We start from the raw sequence: 19,473 nt of genomic DNA on the forward strand, positions 1-19,473 counted from the left end.
CTCTTTTTGTGTTAAAAAAAAAGCTAAATGACTTTGAAAGATGCTAAATCTCCAATGTATTTTGCACATTTGCTTTTCTGCATATATAAAAAAAAAAAGCTGTCCTGATATACAATTGAATACAACAAAAATTGAGCTAGTTTATGCTAGCTTCAGAGTGACTGCAAAGAGACAAACTAGGCCTGAACCAAGTGAAAACCTGTCGGTACAACAGGTATAACAGTATTCTTAACATTTCTGAACTGACAGAGTTCATTAGCCCTTTACAAAATGTGGCCAAAGCCAGAACCAGGACTTAGAAACCTGAGCGACCTCGTCAAACCTCGGCCTCATAAGGAACATGTTATCCCGACACAACTGGATGCTGCTGCTCTAGGGCTGTCCGGTCTCGCCTTCCCTGGGGGTTTCCATCGCTCCTTTTGCCAGCACTGTCACTGGCGCAGGTACTGGCTGAGCCAGGTTAAGAAGCCAGCCTATTCAAAGACCATGCTCACAAAAAGTATTTTCAGTTGGCTCTTTCCGATCCAGCTCAGCCTAACTCAACCAGCTAAGAAATGTCCTTGCCAAGCAGGGAAAACATTAGGAATGTGTAGTTGGGTCCTGAAAGGAAACTCCCCTTTCAGCAAAGTCCACCCTCATTTCAGCCTGTGCTTAACTTAGTGTGGCCAGGCCTTGCGCCCTCTGTCACTGTGCAACAAAACCTCTGCTGGCTAAGGGCAAGCCCTAGGAGATATTTGATGATGAGTAATTAAAAAAAAAAAAAAAAAAAAGGAAAATAATGAGATTTATTTCTCTTGAAACAACACTTTCAACAGAACAAGAGAACACTCCTCAAGTCTAGCTGGAACCCAGGCTTCTCTGGAGAAGGGTATGGCCAAGCTGTACTAGCTGAGTAGGACCCGACCACCCAACCTCCACGAGTGGTAATGATGGGGATGACTTTTCTCACAGGATAATGCCGTTACTGGCTTTCCCTTATGTGGCTCCAGCAAAGGAAATCAAGCTGTGAGGCTACAGAAATCACTCTTTAGATGTCATTAGATCCATCATCCTTTTACCAATTGCTGAGAGAGAAAGTGTTTTTCATTGCCCCTCGCTAAGCAAACTCTGGCGTCCTGCTACAACTGGCCGGGGATATGGCAGTATTCACCACTGCTCCCTGCTGTCCTCTACTAGAGACCTTTGGGCATTGCTCTAAGCTCCTGAGCTTGCACCCAGGATCACAGATTTAAACCCATGGCTACAATCACAGTTATATGACTCCTAAGGGCACACAGGAACTTCTTGCTTTATTTGCACAGTTAAAGCCTAACCTTGCACTCTCCTAAACCCCTGGCAAAGCTCCTATTTACGTCCTGATACAGGTTACTCCTGTACCTCGATGTCGCAGAGACTTTCTGATAGAGGGAGTATTTCAATAGTAACCTTGACTCGAGCCAACTATTGTTCTGACAATTACATAGAAATCAGCTAAAAACAATCAACCCATTAAAAATGATAAGAATTAAACAAACAATGTACTTTACTAAATGCTATATCACTCAACACTGTGGGGAAAAAAATCTCACATATCCTAATAAGTGTATCCCTATTTCCATATCCCTACTTTCAGATGGGGAAGTGAAGTCAAAATATCTGACTTTCCCAAGTCAGGAAGAAAGTTGTCTGGGTGATTTAAGGACTGGTGGACAGGAAGAGAACAAGGAGTTGTGAACTAAAGACTTGTACTGATCACATCAGGCAAAGCATACCATTTTGCCACAGTTCAGCACCAAGTACACATAATGATGTTTATTTACTTGCAGAAGAGAGCTTTACTCTTACCGTGTTGCTTTCTCATGTATGGGATAACTTCAACTGTATTTCTAAATATATCAGAAACATTTGTTTTTTCCCCCCTCAAATACTTCACTCCAACCCTCCTCCCCCAAGTCCTCCAAATAATACTGTGGGCACTACAAAGCAAATCAACTTTTACAAGTTTTTCACTTTTCGGCCTAGGAGGCCTCCCTAGAAAAGAAGGATGTGTAGCAAGAAGTCAAGTAAATCCCTGAGGTTCTCTTGCGAGCACCTCAAGGCTGATGGGGCCGGGCACTGGAGGGCTGCCCTACATGGGTTATCTGCATGGAAATGTGTAACTGGGAAAAGCACCTGCCTCTGTGCCCACGTTTACCCTGCACCAGTACAAGGAGCTGATGCAAAGCAATGACCAAGGTTCACCGCTTTTCAAGCAGGGAGTTTGGGGAGATCTTTCCTTGCTCATTTCAAATGCCATCATACTACTTGGGCTTTCATAAATCAGGGCCATTGATTCCTATATTTCCAAATTCTTCAAAACAAAACAGCCCTCCTACTTTTTTCCCCTGTTTGTTTGGCTAGCAGTCCTTAAATTCCCTGCCTGAACACCATTATTTTGAGATGACGATTCCAAAGCAGAGGCACGTTCATTAAAAGCGGGCAGCTCGCACAGAACGGCCCACTGTCATGCTGGAAACACTGAAAAATTAATGGCGTGGAATTTTTCTTCCCCTGGCCAAGTTCATTAAGCCAGGAGTCTGCAGCGGATACTCAGCGACCCGCACGCAGCGGGAACCCGCAGCGGGCGGCCCTGGCGGCACGAACTGCTCTGTCACTCACTGCAGCTGCGGCTCTGTCACTCGCTGCGGCTCCGGCCTCCGCTCGGCTGCCCCGCTCCAGCTCCTGAGAGGGAAAAACGAAGGCACGCGCTCCGTAACTGCAGCAAGGAAACATTAACGATGCAGGAGGCATCTCACTTTGCAAATGCTTCCTGAAACGCCCACAAATAGCCTCTTAAAACCTTACAGCTTTCAACTCCAATCTCTAGAAACAGCCACAAACAAGAGTAAAATACTGGCAATAATAGTTAGTTAACATTTCTTAATTGAGTGCCAGTATAAGCAGATTGAAAATGCCAAGTAGGCTTATTTGAAAACAAGTTCAACCATTCTGCTCTTCAAAGAAAAAGACCTTATAAACATAAATAAAAACAGTCTGGTCAAGTCACATTTAAAGCCAACATAAAGTTCAGATTTACAACGCTCCCCTGGCTTTTCCTCATTGGAAGTTTAATGCCATTCCACTTTTGAATAAAGTCTAAAGTCTTTTGAATAAAGTCTAAATAGCATATCTAGTAACACATTGTACTATGTTCTAAATCATGTGGCTACATATATATGTGGGGAAAAAAGGGGAAAACTCTTAATTAAAATGTTCAATGGGTTTTTATGCTCTACATATAGCTAGACAAGCATGACATTTCTTTCTCTGAATGCCATTAAAATAAAAAAGAAAGCCTATACTAAGAGGGCCCCAATTTTCCCTATATTACTCAGGCCCACTGATTCAGCACATTCTGCTGAATCAGTGGGACTGATATTCTCATTTTATATCTAAGGGTCAGATACAGAGTAGGACTGAATAAACTACTTTCACTGACAGCAGTGCACATCACATCAAACCTACCTCTATGCTGACAAATGATGTGGCAATCAACAGCGTGTGTTGAAATCACATTGCCTTATAATCCTGCCAGATGCTACGTGCATGTCAGAGCAAGGAACAGTGACCATGCCTACATAACGGAGGACAGCATTGAAAAAGGAGAATTTAAGCAAATCTAGGGCCCAGAAAGGACCTGCAAGTCAGAGAACATCTCACTAGCATGTTTGGCAAAGGAAGACGACGTGACTGTGATATATACGATTTGATGAGATAGTAAATAGCAGCAAGGAGGTGATTTTACATTTGTGACACTCATGAGCCTGACACTGAGCCATGTAATTTGGGCACGGGGGGGACAGGATAAAAAGCAAGGCAAATGTAAAGAAGGATGCTGAAAATGTGGGAGACTGAACAGTGACAAAAACTGGCTTTAGACCACAGAAAGCAAGAGAAGTATTTGTTCAGTCTAGCAAAATAAAATTGAGTAGTTACTTAACAATAGGTTGGCAGGCACTAGGAGGGCTTTCTCATCTATTAGAAAGACATATTAAGAGCCAAAGGCAGAAGCCACATAAATTCAAAGAAATCACATGCAAACTGACGAAGCAAGAATCCAAGGAAGGCAGCCTGGAATCCAATCTGGAATCAGCGGAGCAGGAAATGGTGGCCTTCCCCAGCCTGCTGTCTGCACATCAACTTATTGGGATCAATCCGGTGGTAAGAAACGAAGTGTCTGCCACGTACTTATATATGCACAAAGAACAAACGAAAGAAATGCAACACTAAATAGAGCAACTTAGTGCCTTGTTGTGCATCAGTTTCATTCAAATACATTGCTCTGTACCAGATAATAAACACTGTACAAATTGCCAGGCAGATCCTTGACAGGGCAGGGAAGACTTTTTAAGGCATTTAGATGAAGACTCGCGTGCTCATGAAGAACATGTAAACCCAGCAGGTACAAAATTGCTGTGACTTCGTGACATCAGCTGCAGCGGGAAACAGATCTTTGTTTTGCAAAGACAAAGCAGCACATGGAAGGGTCGGTGCTGAGCCATCTGTACCGGCACCATGCAAGGCAGAGTGCAGGGGCTACGAACAGCAAATGCTGGGCTGACATGGAAAACGGGAAATCTGTGCTGTGTTAGCAGACTGCAAAGGAAACTGTGCAAGGGCCCGCCAGCGTAAGGCGGTTCTTACGATCAGCTGCTCTGCTGCTTGAACAGTGAACGCTGCATGGATCCCTCACGGGACTGCACTCCCGGATTTCACTGCTGGCAGGGAGTCTTTGGTGGGAAAAGAGGACAGGGAGAGGAATGGGAGCTCTTCTCCCTGGAGAAAGGAAGATGAGGCCTTGAGAAAAGGCCTGAACTCAGGCTTACTATTGCACTTTTTCTTGGGTTGAGATACTAACTATTAAGTCTTCAGATCAAACTGAGTAAATACTTGAATGATGAGGAAAATAATTCTGGTAATAAAAGAATAAATTTTTCCTGTATATGTGATTTGTTCTGTCTATTATGGTCAATATTAAATATATATATATACTTGTACATATACTTAATAGTAGACAATTCACTATGTGAAAGTCTACCATATTCAGAGCGCAAAGGGCTTCTGTCTTCTGATTTCTTTCTCAAGCAGACACAACAGTGAGCGAGTGAGGTTAGAACTTACTTGTCTGGAGAAAACAACAAGTTTTTGTGCTCCTTCCTCATCACTGATCCCCTCAGTGAACACAGATACTACTGCCATGAGTTAGCAGGGCCTGTGTTTACAATGATATGTAAAAATAAATACTCTGTTTTAGGCAGCCTAACAGAGCAATCCACGGACAGAAGGCAGCTTCTGTAAGCTTCAGCTGGCACCTCCCCACATAAGCCATGGGGACTGAGGAGCGAATGAGGGCAGGTCCTAGCTAGCAGGTGTCACTCAAAAGAGGAGACTTGAGGAGGTGACTGGCTTCTCTTTTGTGGTAGCTAGAGGTTATAGCACTTTTTACCGTGGCTTTTAGTTCCACCTCAGGGGAAACCAAACTTCTTGCTGTCATTTCACAGGAGCCGACCCACTAACCAGCATGAGACTCAAGCAGGTCAGAACAAGCAAGGGGGAGCCCAACCGCGCGGCTTCTGAGGAGAGCCACGTTTTGGTCTATGAAATGTTCAAGTCCTCCTGTGGAAGTCACTAGCAACGTGAAGTCCCACAGGCTTTTGGGGAGCATACCATGCTGAAAAGGCACCATCTCGCAAAGCTCCCAAACTCCGACTGGATTTGCTCTGCACGAGCTTGAGAAGCGCCTGCGAAGGGCACGCGCGGGCCGCTGGCGAGCAAGCACGGTGACTCACTGGAAACACACAGCGAGACACTGACTCATGCGACCATCGGGAGCAGGGAGAGAGGCAGCAGCACCCGAGGGAGCCTCCTAGGTGAGGCCGAAGGAAAGGTGGAGAGAGAAGCACTCAATCGCTTATGGTCACAACTTTCTACATCGTTCAGCTACTGCTTGTTCTTACTGCAGGCCACGTAACTACCAGTGGTTCTGTAGGAAGAGCAAGGAGAAACGCTGTACAAGCTTGCGGGTGGGCGTCAAAGGAAAAGGGGACGCACCAAAAGGCAAGTGGCAACCGTCCGTAACGCCACAGTGGATCGAACGGGTTAAAACTGGGAAGCGAGAAAAAATATGCAATATGCAAGAGAGAGAGCAATTAAAAATCAATATGATACTGCCTTTGTGATTTTCCTTAAAAAAAAAAATCCTCCTTTCTTAGATAAAAGCATACGTATACTACAGAAGCTACCCAGAATCAAATTATAAAATATATTTATAAGAAAACCTTCCTCCAACTGCTACTTTAACATAAAATATAAAAGCAACAAATTCTGCCTGGCAAAGAAGACAGCTCTGATCAAGCCGATATTGCTAAACTGTCAAACTTCAAAGTAATCATAGTAAGATTGATCTAGATTTTAGCCTAATGAACCAGTGGTAATGTACACCCTTCCTAGAGGAAGTATTTCACAGGCTCAGCACGCTTTTGAAGAACCAGAAAGAAGTGTGAAACAGCTGGACAATTATTTATCTGTCAGATCAGTTAAATCCTGAGTTTTATGAAGCAAGAATTCTCCTAGGCCTGAAGAAAAAAAATGGTTGGGAAGTGCAGCCCTTTCCCAGGATGCCACAGCATTCAGAGCACAGCCAATGTCTTGCTTTTTCCAGGACATCTCTACCAAGTGAGAGATTTATCACCAATCCTCAGAAGACAATGAAATATCTAAACACTTTTTTTTTTGAATATCCCTTGAAAAATGATTAAACATAGTTTAACTCTTAGTCTTCTTAACATTTTTATTCTTGTTTAAAATTGCACAGTTTTCACACAAATGAGGCATGCTAATTTAGAGACAGTGAACTTTGGATTTTTTTTTCTTTTTAAAAAGAGAAGTAAAATCAGCATCTGACTCTCAGAACTTGCACACTTAAGACATTGCACACTTAAGACACTGTGCAGGGCGTAACGTAAGAACCTACTTCCACAAAGCACTTCAGAATGATATGGCTTTGGGAGCATCTTTTATTACTACCACATAGTCCCACATATACTGGGAACTGTTTTTGTTGATGCAGAATAGATTTGATTAGAAAAATGGAAAAAAAAATCCTACAAAAGATAGCCAAAACTTTGAGAAAAGCTTTCTTTCCAAGGTGGTGGGGTGGGGGGGAAGCAATATTACAAGTATTTGCTGCACCTGCAGAAGTGAAGTGGGAAGAGACTGGGGGTCTCTCTCCACACTGGAGTGGCAGCAGATGCATAGGAACCACGGAGTTGAGATCCTGGTTCTTGAAGATGGGAGGCACAGGACTCGGGTCCAAATGGCTCAGCAGGGAAGTGCAGAGTTGCCCTTTGGGTCCTCAGTTTAGAGAGCAGCAGAACGGCAGGAGGCAGCCTCCAGAAGCAGCTGCACAACCCCGGGATCCGCACGGGACCACTGCTCCTCACACACACCTTAGCACGGGAGAGCAGCTTCCAGGTTTCGGAGCAGGTCCCTGGGCTGCCTTCCCTCACCCTGGGCCTCCGTGGCCCAGGAGCAAGTGCAGCTCAGCTGGACACGTACCTATCAGGTCAGCCCTGCGGAGGAAGAGGGAACCAGTACTGACAAAGTTTATGGAAACACAGATCCTTATTCAGAGACTATCCCAGGGGAAGCAATTTTCACTCTGTCCTCCTGAGTGATAAATCTGAGAAACCTAGGATTAGAAAAACCATCCCAAACAGCAACAGAGTGCTGGATTTTGTGACTTCCTTGCAGAAACGCCCGTATTTTGCATGTACCTGTAAACACATGGATCCGCCGCACCCTTACACGGTAGCTCGGGTGAGGGCAGGCGTTAACGCAGCATTAATTACCACCATTAATCACGCGGACGGCGGCTCCTCCGCAAGCAGGAGGGTTTGCGGCTCAGTCGCCGGCTGGGCTGCGCTCCTCAGGGCCGCTCTCGCCGTGGCCGGGGACTCCCGGTGTGACACACTGTGCTCCGGTGCCCGGAGCGACCCAAGGTAGCGACCCAAGGCACTTCCTTTTTTTAATTTTATTTTTTTCCCGCCCTCTCCGACTGCCCCCTCTTCGGTCAGAAAGGCTCTTCCCACGCGTGCGTGAAGCCCCGGTGTCACCCGCACCTCCCCAGCGCGGCTGCCTCCGTCCCCCTCAGCGGCACCTCCGGCGCGGGGGGACAAGACCTGCCCGTCCCCGCGCCGTCTCTCGGCTCGTGTGCGGTGGCACATAACAACAGCACTAACAGCAACAGCAGTAACGACGCGAAGCCCCCCCGGAGCAGCAGCGTGCAGGGGAGGGCAGCGCCGGGAGCCCGAGCCGCCCCCCGCGCCCATCCCCGCGGCGCCGGGCGGGGCGGGCACGGGCGGCACCTGCCGCGCCGCGCGGCGCCGCCTCGCGGGGCGAAGGGAGAGGGAACAATAAAAAGTTTGGGGAAACGCGACACAAGAGACGCGCGAAAGGGGAGCCCGCCCGCCCGCCCGCCCGCGCGCGCGCGGGGCGCACGGCGGCTCCCGCCGCACCTGCCGCCGCCACTCACCCGCCGGCACCGGCCCCGGCGCCGCCGCCGCCGCCGCTGGGGTGGAAGCCGGTGAGCACGACGCGGCGGGAGCCGCTCCGCCAGCTCATGGCGCACGCGGCCGCATCGCCCCGGGCGCGGCGGGGACTCGGCCCGGCCCAGCGCGGCCGCCGCCTCCCGCCGGCGCGCGGAGCCCAGCGCGGCGCAGCGGGGCAGGGCCGCGGCGGAAGCGCTTCCTGCGCCGCCACCGCCCCCGGCGTCGCGCCCGCCCGCACGGGAGGGCAGCGCTGCGGGAGCGCGCGACGGCCCCGCTGGGCTCATAAATCGTTAAATCGTAACGATACGTGTATATAAATAACAATAACACGTATATGTATGTGTGTGTGTGCGCACTTTTTCTTCCCCTGGCGGCCGCTTTGGGAACCGGGCCAAGAACGGGTCTCCATGGCGGAGCAGCGGGAGCCGCCGGGGCAGCGCCGCTTCCAGGGCCTCCCCAGGTTCAGTGCGGGAGCGAAACCAAGGGGGAGTCCCGGGCTGCTGCTGCCCTCTCCCCTTTCCGCCTCCCTTCTTTCTCCCTCATATTGCCTTTCTTTCTCTCTCTTTTCCTCTTTCTCTCTCTTTTCCTCTTTCTCTTTTCCTCTTTCTCTCTTTTTCTTTCTTTCTCTCTCTTCTTTTGAGGGATCAGGGTTTCGTTTGTGGTTAGATGCCATTGTATGAATCAGGAGTACCTCAAGAGAACTGTAAAGCAAAAGGTGTTCCTAGCGGAGAGCTTTGACATTCTCATGTTTCTATACGCAGGGCTAATATTAAACAGCCGTATTCCTTATTCAGGCTGGAAGTTATTGAAGGAAAAAAAAAAAAAGGAATCAGTGAATTAGAAAGTTCTGCACTTTGAAAACTTTAGTTTTGGAAGGACTGTGGTTGCTGTGTGCCACATATTTTTTACGCTCATTTAACATAATTTTTACTCTCATTAGAGATCACTTTAAGACTGGTAAGATTCAAACACGGTGTGAAGATTTAAAAAGAAAAATCTTTCTCTTCCATTAGTTCGGTTTGAGTGTTGCTCGCTGCAGTGAATCAGGATAGGCAGCTCTCTGCTTGCTTCAGCATTTCATATAAACCCAGTGCTTTTCTTCATGTCTAAGCTAGCGTTACACAAATCAGTGGCAGGGATGAGCAAGGACACAGATAAGGGAGGAGCCTCAGGGCTACTCGGCCACCAGCAGCTCCAGGGTCACCTTTCCCAGCCCGGGATTGCCAGGATGGGCAGCCTCCGGACAGGCCTTTCCCTTGGGGACAGCCTCCTGTGCGGCAGCCCCCAGAGGCCGTTGCATTCCCTGCCTTTGGCTAGCACTGACCTGGCCAGCCGGGAGCCACAGCACACGCCGACCACGGCTCCTGCCCCGGCGACCGCAGCGTACCCTCTAAACGGGTGTGCGGCTCCTTGGGGTACAACTGGGTCTACATTCGCAGGAGGATTGGATTTGTCTGAGTTAAAGTGAATGCATTGAAATCAGCATCAAACTATTGCATCAAATTTCTTTTTTCCTTTTAAAACTTGAAAAAAAAAAGTGTAACTTCTTTGCATGCAATTAAATATATGGGAAATTAAGCGTTGCACAATGTGAGATGTTACGGAGCATGCAGACAGCAGAAGTTAGAAACCTCCGTTTATTTAAACCAGCCCGCACCTAAATAGCAATGCTGCACACAATAGCATATGTAGCCTGTCTGTTTTTCCATGCATCTCTAGAATTGAGCTGTCGAGCATGGACAGCGCAGTAATTTTGACCTATGGACACTTTAAATTTGCCCGTGGCCAAGAAGCAAACAGGAGGAACTTGTCGTCATGTTTGAACAAGATCCGTTTGTCCTTCAGAGTTGGTCTTGAACACACTTGATATTTATAGATGTTGATTCTGCAGAGTTCACGGGTTATCTCTTAAATGCATATAAAGAGCTTAGGTTGGGGTGGGTTTCAATATAACCTGACCCCTTCAGGACTGTGTGTGGAGAAAAGGTTGTCCCAGCCTTTCCTCCCCTGAAGCACTCAGTTTCCATTGGGAATGGAGGAATGGGAAGGCATGGCTATGGCTGGGCTTGGGAAGGGCTCAGCAGCACGGCTGCAGGAGCTGCAGTGCTACTGTGCACCAACCGCAATACAAACTGGAAATTACTGTGTGCACACACGCACGGTGATGTGAAACCACTGTAAAACAGGCTACGCAGAACAAAAAATTACTCTGCTACAGAGTCAATCTTTATCTTTTAAACTAAAACAAGAACACTAAAATACACACACTGGGGTCTGTAGGACCTGGCAGTTTCAAAAATCTCCAGCTATTTGGTTTCATGCCAATACTGTGCTTAGCTGTAAAACTTTCCTTAAAGAATGGATAAACAATAACAGAAAGACAAAGTAAAAATATTTTAAACATTGTGTTTAATGGGTGCTTTTCTGTCCAAACAGAATATATATTAGGTGCTACAAGACCATAAGACCAAGAAAAAAAACTTGCTTTGATAAGCATGTTAAAACATCCAAATTAAGGCACAAAATACTGTACTTCTGTTGTAAAAAGAAGAATGCAGAAACAAGATGCAGCCAAAGTGATGTCTCAAGGGACCGTTCAAAGAAAATGTTGCTGCAAATGGGAAATGAGAAGAATGCTGGCATTCTGCCTAGTCCATGGGGGGAAAAAGATCAGGAGCGGCAAAACCCAGAGAGGAGAGTTAAGAAAGTTTCTATAAGGGTACCAGGAGGGTGGGAAAAGGTTCTAGAAAGAAAGAAATCCTGCTAATAAATAAGCTTAGAGATTAAATTAATGATAACTCAAAAACATTAGCGATACAGACTCCCTTCTTAAGTCTGTCTTTAATATGATGTGTTTCAAATGTGCTGAGCATGTAACAACTCCTGTGGATTTAGGAGCTTAGCTCTAGGCACACTTTCTTTGTTACTATGTTTGACAATTTGATAGGATTATTTTCTGTCCCGTTATGACGGCATAAATCCGGCACAGTTTAGTTTTCTTTGATGAAATTACCCTGGATTTACAGTGGAGCCAGCTAGACAAACTGGACTGCACGTGTATTTGTGCTGTTAACCGACATGAATTTCACCATTCTGTTCAAGCAGAGTCTTTTTTTTTTTTTGCCTAAACCAATGAGAGAGTCAGTAATTGCTAAACTTGCAGTTAATATTCAAGTTCTTAAAAACATAGGGCAATAATCATTTGAAAAGTAAGGCCATTTATTACCAACTAGAGAAGCAACTATTTGAGGCATATAGCTTTCCACAGGAAAACAAAACAAAACAAAACAAACAAACAAAAAAGATATGACTGAGAAAGGAGATTGCAAATCAGTCTGTTCCTACAGAATTCAAAAAATCCTTTCAAGAGATCAAATATTTAGATTACGATGTTATGCTGTACATTTACACCTCATGTATTGTCCTCACAGTCAACCAGACTATACAGGACTCTTGTACTTAATTTCATCTCTCTCTATGAAGAATTTGTTGAAAAGAACACCCCTCGGCAGTACCACCTTTATCACTATTTTTGCAAGGGAAGTTATTTTTTGAACATATACTTTTCACTGTCACTGCATAAAATTTTCTCCCTTAAGTTCCTCAAATGAAGAATTCAAAAATCACAATGGTTCTTAGTTTTCCATGTGATGGGTGATTTTTGTATTCCATATTCCCTGATGAGGCATCAGGGAAGTACCAGGTAAAAATGCAATCAACAAGGTAGTACTGGCCTGATGAAATAGTACAGGTGAGCCTGCAATTCACCATTGGTACTGCATAGAATTATTTTCACCGAGAACCAGAAATCCCTTTGGAAGCAACATCCAAGTGCTTAGACAACCGGTGCAGCACTGCAATGAAATCACAACTGCACTTCAGCTACACTTACTAAGTATAGCTTTAATGATATGGTGCACATTGTACTAGTTTTATCCTCTTCCTGACGGTATCTCATGCAAAAATTCTTCAGATAGATTTTAAACATATCAAAAAAAAAAAAATCTCAATAGCTCGCTTACATAATCCACATTCAAATTTAATGGCAGAACTTCCATTATCCAAATTGTTTTTCCAGAGTTCCGGCTAACAGATGGAAAAGGCAGGAAATGTTTGTATATCATAAGATGAAGTCTAACCCTTATGAAGCTTAATACTTCATAAATTGATCCCTTCTGCTACATAAAGAACCATATACTTGAATACTCTTCTGCAGCCATTAGTGACCAATGCTAGTAATAAGATAGAAAGGAATATCATATGTTACACACAAGATTTCTGCTATTTAAATCTTGATGTCTACACCTACGCTATGGAAGTCCACAAAGAAATGCAATTTCAGGGGTTCAAATCATCTCTCATATTTTAGATGTCCACTTTTGACCATAAAAGGTGAATCATGCTCTTAATTTTTTTATTTATTTCCACTGATTAGAAAGGGAGACTGAAGGAGTAAGTCTTCACCTTTAATGTTTTTATGTTGTCTTTGAAAATATGGAAGAAAATTCACCATTAAGTTAAAATGTGCACCATATGGCATATAAAGTGCGGCGTGTTCAGTACTTTGAGATGTACAGTACTGGTATGTAGGAGGTGTTTGAGATCAACTTAGCTGGGTCCCTGAACATCAAAGCAGAGATAAAGTCACGACTTGTACACAGAAAGCTGAGAACACCTTTGATAACCAGCACATTAGGAACAATTCTTATGGTGTAATCCTAAGGAGCACCCTCAATTCACGTTTTCACCAGAGTTTTTATGGAAAAAAAACAATGTCTGATGCTATCTGCACATAGCTTAAGATGCGTGGGGAATTTCAACCTGGAACCCACAATTAACATGGAAGCAACCTTGCTTTCTGAAAGTTTCGACCTTCTCCCTGATTCTCCTCCATCATTTTCAGGCAGATGATTCATCCCCCTAATAAAAAAAGAAAACAAGAGGCAGAGACACTTTGCATGGTTCCCCCCTGTTCTTGCATGTTGTTCTGCAATGTATCTGGTGCACTCTGGTGGCTGCTTTGGTAATTCTTAATTTAATAACCTTCGGAAAGGTGAAGCAGTAATTACTGGTGCAGCCCATCCCTTTGCCTTGTAGAAACCACCTGAAATTTGGATGGGTTGAGGTTCCCATTTCACCCATTTGGGTTTTGCTCATGCTCAGACAGCAGCTGAATTATCCAGAGATATACCAGCGTCTGCAATGCTAACTGATCTACATGTACTGGTTGTGCATCCTCACATCAGTTGCAGCCTCTGTCCATGTAACAGGGCTAATAGCATGAGGATTACTCACCATTTGCCAATTTGTATCAAAAGGTACTCCCAAAATGCAACATTTTTTTCTACACTCACTTTCTTCTGGTGCATGATCAAAAAGAGATAATACAGCAAGGGTTTCTGCCTCCACCAGCACGAAGAACAAATGATAAATGGATATCTGTGTACCTATGTACCTATATGAGGTACAAGACTTTTCAGGAAAATGTAATATTACAACCAAAGTTTCACCTCAGCCTTGAAAAGTCAGCATCAATATTGGGAACACAGGAATCTTTAGCGGTGTCTCTAAATGCCCCCTTTCCCTTCAGCTAGTTTTGATACAATTTTAGCTTTATAAACTATCATTTTAAGTACACTAGTAGTCATAACTTGAGCTTTTTAGCTTCTTATCAGAATCACATGAAACAAGGGTCCTTTCAGAATATAATGGCCTCTGTCCTTATTAATCTCCTACCATAGTTCTCTCAGTGTGCCAGTAGATGTACTCCACTGGGACATGAAAATGAAATAATACAGAGAAGAACACGGGATCTCATGTTCTTGTTCAATTCTACATTACATTTATACACGGCAGCTGTATTTCTCCTCAAAAGCAGCTTTGCTGCATTAAACAAGCCACACACCTCCTCATCCTTGTTGCCTTTTTTTAGTATCTGTTCCTATTTGAACTGATCTTCCTCGAGCATGCAGGTCCTGAATGATGAAGCAGTGGGAGTCTTGCACAAGATCACAAATACTTCCTTGACTATATCAAAAATACTTTAAAAATCAGCTTTTCAAGTGTCTCTGTCACAGGGCTGCTCATAGTCCTTCTGTGACTGATTTGAACATATCTGAATACGATCCACTGTACACAGATTTGCTGACCGGCTGGCACACCAAAGCACAAACGGGAAGGTCACTCTGAAATTTCTTGTGAGGAACTCCCACAGGCCGGCTTGGTGGCCTCCCGGGCTCTGCGGTGAGAATGCTGTCCCACGAACTTCAAAAATCCTGGATTTGTCTCTCCAATGTCAAACTCATCAGGGAAGCAGGAGCTAAGAGGAACTCGTTATTCCCGTAATTCACAACTCCTCCTGTCCTATCTGCCAAGGCAGGCGGTCAAACGCGGCATCCAGCATTTGGAATGTAGCTGAATGGGTGAAGTTTGATCTAGTCAGACAGAGGCCACTCTAGCAAGTGTGGAGAACCTACTTGAAAATAACAGCACCATTTTGGAGAACCTACTTGAAAATAACAGCACAATTTGCTGCTTTGAGAGAAAAAAAAATACTGCGTGGGTTGCTCAGGTTCACAGTCTATGTCAGCTACTTCCTCGACTGCTTTATATCAGGTTGGAGGGGGAGCCGGAACAGATTTTTCAGTCGACATCTGGCTAGGAAGTTGAAACCATTAGCTTTCAAATGCTCTCCAAGTCTATCTCCATTTTGGCTCAGTGCTCTTCTCTTTGTAATCTTTTTAATTTTGCTGTAGTCTGCAGATTGGATCACAGTTGAATTTGCAGCACAGAAACATCTGGTAGGGTAAAAAATGCAGCAGCCATTAAGGAGTTGGGTTTTTTTTTTTCTTTCTTTTTTTTTTTTTTTTTCTTTTCTCAGTTTACTCAAAAAGCTCATGAAACTGTGACAGAATCCTAAACTGGCTAAGCCATAGCTATGCAGAAATGTCACCACTAGCTGACAAGTGCTGCACAACAGTGGAAGAAACAATTGTCATAGGCTGGAATTGAAATCAGTCAGAAGCTACTGATTATAAAATAAAATTCTCTTCAAAGACTTCTGATTCACATTAACCCAAAGCTAAATATTCTTTTTTCTTTTTTTTTTTTTCTTTTCTCACTGAAATGGGGAACAAAAATCTTCATTTTGGGTCATTCTCTTTAACCTCAAACAAAACACGTTTCATTTTTCTTGTATGTTTTGCACAATGAGATCAAATTCTTTAATATAGAATATAGAATATTTCAAGCAATTTTTTTTTGCTATTTTTAATTCAAACAATCTTCTGAATTCTACACAATTTAAAAAATGGTTTGTATCAACATAAAACTAAATTTCCTGGAAACACCACTAAAACCCCAAAGAAGGGTACCATATTTAAACTACAAGTAATGCCTTGACTCCGATTTGACGTGTTACATCACAGAACTGTATCTGTAGGTATCAGAGATAAATCAGAAGGGAGAAACAGAAGTCTCCATATTCTTTCTTGTCGTAACTTTTTCATCAGCTTACCAGAGTCTTATGCTGTAAAAAATCATCAACTAACACAACTGAAATTTAACCGTCTTTTGCACGATTTTTTTTGAAGTCAAAGCTTAGCACTTGTAGCTTTGAGTTAAGTTTTAAAGTTTGGTGTATAAGATTTGGGTTTGGAGGTTATTTTCCACTGTAGTTACTGCAATGAGGACTAGATAAATTTTCGACAAACCAAAGTCACAACTATATACTGCAAAAATAAGACTGATTATTTGCTTCTGTTTTGCTCTTCAGAGTCATTCAAAATGTAGCTCACACGACAGAACAGCAACTGATGGAAAAACTAATGTGAATATTTGTGAAATAAATTATACAAAAAATAGGTATGTGCTTATTTGGTTCCTTAGAATGAATGTAGCAAGAACTGTAAAAACTCAAAGCAAAATTACAGCTGTAGTATAGCGCTGTGTGCCTCACAATAATTAAAAAGGTCTTAAGTATTTCTAGGCTGATCCATATTTATACCCTCTAGTCACAAATAATTTTAATAAAAGCATTAAATTTGTTGCCTCTAAGGCCACGCTCTTCTAAGGGCACACTTGTCTCAGTCACAAATGACTAGATGTAATAAATTGTTTGCTGTGACTAATTTGCTCATCCCTGACTGTAGACAGATCAAGGGGGCCAGGTTTGTAGAGCAATGTTCAGAAAGAGCTGCAGAAACACAAGGCAAGACTACGCTATGGGTGCTGTGCGCTTGGGCAGCGATAGTTGGTTTTACAAAAGGCTACACTTGAAAAATTGCCTACATTGGGATATAATTTGTGTAGCTTCTGCAGGAAAACCCAAATGTTTACAGTTCACTCAGAAGAGATTCACAAAAAATGGTCAATCAGATTTACTTTGATTTAAAACAATACAGTATCTTACTACTTAATAACTCACACTACTGACAACACTGCTCACCACAGGTCCACCAGAGAAACCCTCAGAACTTGAAGCATCATATAAATAAGTATGAATATAGCGGGAAAATATTGCTATATATATATATATATAATCTATAAAAATTATGAGCGCAGCTATGATCACGGCTCCTGAGATTTCAATCTAGATGGATTTGACTTGCACAGTTCCACTGTCAGAAATTAAGATGGTCAATGACAAAACAAGAACCGCAGAGCCCAAACACCTCAGGGCTATGGGGCTGTTTGCAGAGGAGGCAACAGGCGAAGGGACAACCTGCCCTTGAGGTGGCCGCGATGGACAGCAGGACTTGGCATACGAAGTGGTGCCTACTCCCCATGGGGAGCAACGGGGAGCGATCCCTCGCCTGCATGTGGGACCTGGCCGTGCTGCTGCTATGCTGGCTGCGCTGGCGTGTGCCCCCCGTCGCTTGCTCTGGCACAAAACGGCCCGGGAAGGCTCTGTCACCTTACAGAAAGGTTACACCTTGTCCCTTTAGCATTAATATAACGGTGCTACTAACTTACATGAGCAGAGGCACCCATTTTGTGCAGGGACAGAAAGCCCTTCCTATGATCAGAAGACACCTTTATGCACTCTCAGACATTTTTGGTAAATATTCAACTGAATTGCCAAAAGTCCCTCTAATCTGGTCACCAGAATTTTCATGAGGACATTGCTTTCTCTTCATGGGATGGTTTATCTCAAGATATGAGCAAGCACTGGGTTCTCTGCTTTACCAGTACTTCCTTATCCATAAAAAAAAAAAAAAGTGTTCCAATAACTTACATTATGGGAACCTGCGAGTATGAGAGAGAGACAAAGTTACAGTTTTGCTTCAATGAAAAGTTGCATTTCTAAAAATTTTTAAAAAGTGACATCTTCTGCATGCAGAACTTGCTCATCAGGATATTAGCTGTTCATCAGTAATTAAACACTTTGGTAATCCCTGTGTACCAGGCTTCAAAATTATTTTTAACTCCTTTTCTAAATTAGCATTTACTGACTCTAAAACTATCATAGAAAAAGTAATACTTTCAGTAACTTAAGATGAGGATTTCACAAATTCTTGAAAAGAGCCTCCTCTTATGTGTGAGTATGCATGACAACGAAATTTGGTGCAATGCATTATTTACAAAGAAGCTACATCTAATGGTATCAGCTCTGCTGCTTTTGAATGAATTTAGCACTATTCAATTTAACTTTGTTTTGGAACATTGTACAAAATGGACATACAGGCATAAACATCTATAGGAGCTTTCGTCTAGTTGCCACGTGCTGGCCGATACACAAAAGCTTCAGACTCAGACAAGCACCTCTGTTCCACAAGAGTCCGCAATTTTCTCCAAAATTGTAACAGGGAAATTAAAATTGCATTTGCATCAGCTGAGCAGGTTAGCAGTAATCAAGTACTGTTCATATAAAAGTTAGATATGTTTAACTTTATTCTGTGCCATAGAATATCTATATAATCTAGGTTTAAGAGGATGAGCTATAGGGTTTTGAGCTAAAGACAAATTAAGAAACAATGGCAAAAGCAGCACACTTATGCCACAAATAAATAAACAAAGCTCTACTACTGTCCAAATATGATCTCTCACTCAGCATTTGTATTAACAGACAAATACTGATCAGGATTAGTTTAACTTCTTTAATGCTTTTCCCAACTTTTTTAACTCGGGCGTGCTAGTTGTGGTTTCACCAAAGCCTCAGCAGAGTCTGCATGCTGCTTCTGGGTCACCTGGGCAGCTCCCCACAAGTGTCCCCATGAATAAAATAACCAAGGGAAAATGCAAAATGCCTGACAAAATCATTACTTTTTTTCTTCCCCTGTCACTTTTTTTTTTCCCTTTGATTACTTTGGAGAATCACTGGAAATTAATACAGAATTGCTGTAAAAGATGATTACAACAGATTTCTGACTGAAGATTATTTCCCTTTTATAGCTCGAGTTTGAGAGTTTCTATTTGCAGAAGCATCAGGTTCTCTGACATAATCTATGCAAAGTGCATTTCATTACAGCAATCGCAAGAAGCTATGTTCATAAGGAATCAGCACAATGCATAATGTGTGTTGTAATGTTTTGCAGAAATATATTTTACAGTATATAGCCATAACAGTTTTAAATGCCCTGAGTGCTGCCTAAAGTACTTGTTACATGGCAGAAATGGAATTGTGTTTTTCCCCATGAAGCAAGTACATCATTTCTTAACTACCAACAAGCTGTGAAATGGTAATAACTTTAGGACATTGTCATATTCTGCCACCATGAATGTCAGCCTCCAAGGGCTTCACATATTTTGCTCGAGTCAGTGGAATTTTCTGCACTTAACTATTCAGTTCAGAATATTGTAAGCATTTCAGTCAACCTAATTTCTCATTCTTTTGACTGCAGGTAAGTGCTTTTATGAAAGGCAAGACTGATATTTTAAAATGAAGTTTCATAGCAGTTGCCTTACA

The 19,473-nt window shown here is 43.3% G+C and overlaps 1 protein-coding gene across 1 annotated transcript in view; it reads right to left on the minus strand.

The window, feature by feature from the left end:
• The window catches only part of ARHGAP18 (Rho GTPase activating protein 18), an 85,878-nt gene that overhangs the window by 52,244 nt on the left and 14,161 nt on the right, over positions 1-19,473 (minus strand). The window lies entirely within an intron of this gene.

Source organism: Tinamus guttatus, unplaced genomic scaffold (genome assembly GCF_059628265.1).
Source record: "Tinamus guttatus ecotype Peru unplaced genomic scaffold, ASM5962826v1 Tinamus_guttatus_pri_ptg000525l, whole genome shotgun sequence".
NCBI classification, from domain to species: Eukaryota; Metazoa; Chordata; class Aves; order Tinamiformes; family Tinamidae; genus Tinamus; species Tinamus guttatus.